We start from the raw sequence: 5,778 nt of genomic DNA, 5'->3' as shown, positions 1-5,778 counted from the left end.
CTAAGGACAATCCGTCAGGGGACTTGGCTTTAAATTTCTATTTCATCTTATTTCTGAAATAATAACACACTTCTTGGATAGATTATTTTTTAATCTTATGTTGAAGGTGTTGTGTAACTTTATAGGTATTCTTATTTTAAATTTGAACTTGTGTTGAAATTATTATGTGCCTACATACAAATTTATGTACCCAAAAATATTAAAAATAACACTCTACTCTCCCCAAACCGTGTGTGGATTTTCAAAAGGTATGTTGTAGTTTCTACTAATAATAAGTGAAGGTTTTTGGTCTGTCAAGGATATTTTTGTAAGTACCTATTGTTTCAGGGTTATATTTGTAAGCCTATGTTTCTATCACGTGCTACATTCTCCAACCTGCAGAGTGCAGACACATACTTCTTCCAGTTCTTTCACCTTCTCCATCAATTCCTTCTAACATTTCTTTTCACTTTTGCTGTTGCTCTTTCCTATCACTCTTTCTCACCCCGTTTTGCTTAGATTCTCTCTTGGATTTTTCTGATTTTCAATCAGTGTTGCTCTCAAGGTATTATTTTGTTATAATAGATTTTTGTTTTGAGTTTGGTACCAGTTTGAACTCTGCTTCATTATTTTGCACATCCATATCAACATCTTTATCTGTTCTTTGTTATTTGTAGTTACTTTTTGATTCCTCAAGTGTTGCATGTTGGATTTTTTTCTTACTTTACTATTTTTATTGAGGAATTTGAGATTTTAATTTTGGGTTTTGAAATTGAAGTTTAGAGAATTTACAGATCAATGAAAAAATTGAGAGGTATATAATTTCTCATTAAAATTTTCATGGGAGTTCAATAGAAAGAAGTAAAAATGGCTCCAACAATGAAAAATAGGCAATAGTAGTTTTTGGGTGCCCCGTAGTTAAGAGGTAAGGGATGGACTTCTCAGGTCCCAAATAAGTTGAAATTTTCAATTACATAGCTATTTTCTCTTTTTCTCATTCTTTCTATAATTTGTTCTTGGTTTCAATTTGTAAATTGTATGCATTGTGTCTTTTAGTTTTGGTAAGTTTTTTCTATGTTCTTTCTTCGTCTGCGACACTCCTACCCCTGATTGTTGATAATGAGAGGCGATATCTCTAGGTTTGTTGATTTTTGATTTTTGATTAGTATATAAGATTTTACTTGCTTGTTTGAAAATATATAAGTAGGTTCGTGATATTGGATATCTAATGAATATTAAGTAATTTTTCCTTGGTTGATCAAACAAAATTTTTTAAATTTGGATGGATAACTACTAACAAACTTCACAGTTTTGTCTTTTGAATTTTCAGGTGGTTTAACACGTACCAACTGATTCAGGTGTGTCCTTTCACTCTTATCACTGCTGTTGCAAACTCACATCTGAAAAAAGAATAGGTTTCTTGCCACTAACAATTAGCAAGAAAAAAAAGGTACATTCTTTCTTCCTTTTTTACTTCCTTCTTTGGTTTATTTCATTTTTCTCTTTGTTTTGAGGTGTTGTTTCAAGCTTCTTCTTCTTTCTTTGCTGGTTATTACTCTCCTTTCAATTTTTGTTTTTCTTTGTTGTATGTTTATTTTTTTCATCAATGAAATGTTGCATGTTGTTAATTTAGTTTAATTTATGAAGGTTTTTGAGATGTACTTTGAAATTGGGTATTTTAAGAATTTTATTGAATTCTAACGATTGAAAGGTGACTTATTTTCAGTTCCACAATGGTTTCTTCCGAAACTTTCATTTGTCGTGTCCAATCTCTTTGGAGATCAAACTGTAAAGCTCTAAGTCTACATCTTTAATCTAGGTGAAATTTGAACCCTCACCCCGCCTTAAACTACTAATGAATGTCAATTTCGATTTTTTTCCTTTTCTTCCATCTTTTATTCAAACTATTTACTTTTTCTACTGCGCAGGTTGTTAATGAGCTTTTTATAGTGGTGAAAAAAAGTTGAATGACATATGTTGTTTACTTCTTTCATATTTATTTTCTCTGCGATATTCAGTGCTCGGTGTTTATGACAATGCGCTATTATTATGTTGCATAAATTATTCAAGAAGATTGTGAGGTATAAATAAAAATAATTGAAAAGTCATATGAGTGGGAGGAAAACTAAGCTACTAATGGCTTCTCATGTGCTCAATTAAGAATTGTTTCTGCATAATATTTTGTCATTATTCATTTCTAAAGATGTTTTGAGGTGTTGATATTGTAAAATTCATGATGAAAGACAGTTATGTCATAATGAGAAAAACAGATGAAGAAAAGCAAATAAGCTTTCGTCGGAAGGAGAAAAAACTTGCAACACATTATATTATTACTTTATCCAAGGTTAGTAATATGAGAGGGCCACTTATTGCTACTAGCTTGTTAAAGATAAGATTTCATAAGTGGTTTGCATAGTTGCTATGCTATTAAAGCTTATATTTTGAAGAAGAATAACTAATTTGTATCTGTTCTAACAATCAAAGATGTATGAAAATTGAGTGGACTTTCTAAGTTAGAAATTAAGAGGATTAGAAAGATTAAAAAGAAGAAGAAAATAAGAGAAGAGTATTACTGGGAGGGTCAATTCTTAAGGAGTTTCAAAAGTTATGTGCAGTGGAAAGGTATAGGAAAGGCTACAACGCTAAAAAAACAACTAAAAATGACAACAGAAAAATAAAATCCCTTCTCTGCAGGCATTGGTTCTTCTAATTTGTTTAATTAGCTTAGACTCTTCTTACTTATCTATTGACGCTAATTTTTAAGGTTTTTTTGTATCTACCAAATTCTGCTCAAGAGGAAAGAACTTACAATCATTTCAGTAAAAGCAACAACAACAACAACAAACCCAGTGTATTCTCACATAGTGAGGTCTGGGGAGGGTAAGATGTACGCAGTCCATACCTCTACCTCTAAAGAAGTAGAAAGGCTGTTTCCGATAGACCTCGGCTCGAGACACGGAATACTAAACAAATTCATAGTAAAGCATGGAACAAGATGGCATAACATAAATACGACAACCACAAATAATAGTAAACAGAGAAAAGTAAACAGATTCGTAATAAAGCATGAAACAAGGTATCATAACAAGAATAATACTCCCACCAAGTAATTCCCTACCCTAGCGACCCAACTGACCCTAGCCTTCTACCCTAATTTGCAAAAAAAAAATTTCCTTTCGTTTCAAAAAAATTCCGCTTCTACTGAAAAGATCTTAAGTTCTTTCCTCTGATTTTTAAGAAGCTAACTAAACTATCATAGAACATAAGAGAGCAGAAGAGTATTAATTTAAACACAATTCATGCTCAAATTAATTGCTTGTCGTACACTCAATAGAATTTCACTGAGGGTTGGTAAAACTACTTTTGGTTTTCCATACTAGCTAGCTAGAAAGATTTTTGTAGAATTGAATTATGTGACATAGTTTGACAGGACATGAATGTGCCCTTTATTTCCTCAGCTGGTATTTACTCGTTCAATTTTGGGTGTGCATGAGTAGGCATTTAAACAATCATAAAGTTGAACAAGTAGATTTACGTTTCCTACATGGCAAATCAAAGATTGCTCTGTACCAGAAATATATTAACAAATTGCAATACTTGAAATCATCTTGCTAGAATTTGATAGAGCCTTTTTTGCTTTCTTCCATTCTTTCCATCTTATTAAATTATGTAGGTTTTTTAGATAAATATGGTCTGAGTTGGTACTCCAATGTTAACTTTTATAAATAGTTGTGGATGAAATCCCTAAATGATGCTGGTAATTTTGTTGATGTTTTCAATTGGTAAGTTTGAAAATATGGACATTAAGCCCAGCACAAACTTGTACATCATCCTCCAAGCGATATTAATCATTAAGCTCAGCACAAACTTGGACATCACCCTCCAAGCGATAGTTTCCATATCCTATTGTAGCTCAATGAAAAAAATTAGGAATAGTTAAACATGTTACTATCTCCTGTTGTAGGTCAACGAAGAGGTTAGGAGTACTTAATCATGTGAAATTGCTTTAACATATTGTTCAAATGTATTGGTCAAAATACTAACACGTATTATGTGCAGTTACATAGAAAGTCTGAAACTAATAAATGGTTATGCAAAAAGCTAGACCTGACATATTCTCTTTGGGTTTTAGTTTTATGTTGGTCCTGAAATTGATTTTTTCCCCGTCGGATTAAATGTTGTTTACTAGATTGTGCTTCTATTGTTATAGGTTGCAATAGTGTGTTTTGGCTTAATGCGCTGTCCAGAAACATAATTTATGCTCTGCCAGCAACCAAAGAGTATACTACTATTCAAGTATTCTGTGACATTCTTTCTATATGTTGTTTCGGTATTTGGTATATCAACATTTCAGAAAAGAGATATTTCTAAAATGATTTTATCTTACTCCGGCTTTAGTTTATGTTCTATCAACTTCATATTTTAATTTGGACTTCTGAATTGACATGTACTCTTCTATTTACTAGTAATTGTGAGTTGTACTATTAAATATAGCCGCACAATAAGTATAGCAACCAACTAGCATACCAATCAATAGTTGTGTTTCTGATCACAACTATGTTGATTTTGACAGATTTTTAATACAGAAGTGGGCTAAGATGGAGTAGAAGCATGCAAGTGATGGCAACTTGACAATAATTATCACTTCAAAGAGATGGTACAAGTCACTAAACAAGAAACACTTAGAGAGGCTCAGATAAAAACTTGGTAGTAAGGTGGAAGGACATAGCCTTGAAAATGGTTTTAACTGAAGTTTTCTTTCTGGAATTTGTTTTGTGTGAGTAGTGAAGCAACATCTTCAGATCTTAACTACCAAAGACCACCTATGATGTGGTTAGTGTCCTAGACATTGAGTGAACTTTGCACACCTTTTTAAAACTACCTTTTAGTGGATTTTAAGTGTTTATAAACACAGTGTGCTGAAACAGCAAAGTTAAATTCTCTGTTTCTTGCCTCCGGATATTAGCATGGATCTATAATGTAATTTTCGAAGTGGTGTTGCTTTATCAAGGATATCCTGTTCCGCACCACTCTTGTTTCTCAGTTAGTAGTATTTTTCTTCGGTTGAACATGTGATTCAGTTATTTAGGCCTCTGTTTTTCCTGATATAAAGATTAAATCTCCAATCAATGCTAACATGTTAGTTTATGTGGTCAGGTTAAGAAGTTGTACATAAAACGAGAGGATGAGGCAATCCTAATATTGGATTTGTGGTATAGCACAAGTAAAATTTTTTTTATAACATATGCTAAATTGTTATTGTCGGGCAATCAGGTTACAAACTGAAAATGAACAATCTAACACTCTTTTATAATCGTTCTCATAAGCAAGCTCAAGCACAAAGCAATTCAATCTTTCGACAATAACTTTTTGTTTATTTTCACTATGATTTCACTTTGCTCTTGGCTAGAGAAATTATATGTGATGGAAAACTTGAAGCTACTTAACCGAGTCTTTGCCATAATCCTTGGCGGAGTGTATATCTGAACCTGTTTGCTATGTATAAGCAGAAAGCTACATTCTTTGGTAAACATTTTCTCTTCTTTGATACCGGAGTACTCATTTCAGGGACAGTGATAGGATCAGGCACGTCTTGATGACATGCCAAGTTTGAGCCACAGCCAGCAAACTCATTCTTGATGCTTGCTGTTTTTTTTTATCTGAAAACAGCTTTCGACGTTGCATACTAGAGAGTGTTGTTACTCTGCTTCGAATGGATGATGTAGATCTTATGTTCGAGTAACAACTGTGGTGTATGTTCCAAAAACGCACCTGGCACATATTTAATAGAAATAACAC

At 32.7% G+C, this 5,778-nt stretch overlaps 1 long non-coding RNA gene across 1 annotated transcript; it reads left to right on the top strand.

The window, feature by feature from the left end:
- Window positions 1-358: 358 nt before the first annotated feature.
- Window positions 359-5,009, top strand: LOC107851742. The gene is made up of 3 exons (XR_001669145.2): window positions 359-544; window positions 1,310-1,429; window positions 4,553-5,009. It is a non-coding gene; the product is annotated as an uncharacterized LOC107851742 (long non-coding RNA).
- Window positions 5,010-5,778: the final 769 nt, after the last annotated feature.

The sequence above is a fragment of the Capsicum annuum genome, chromosome 12 (genome assembly GCF_002878395.1).
Source record: "Capsicum annuum cultivar UCD-10X-F1 chromosome 12, UCD10Xv1.1, whole genome shotgun sequence".
Taxonomy (NCBI): Eukaryota; Viridiplantae; Streptophyta; class Magnoliopsida; order Solanales; family Solanaceae; genus Capsicum; species Capsicum annuum.
This window is presented reverse-complemented; position numbering and strand designations above follow the sequence as displayed.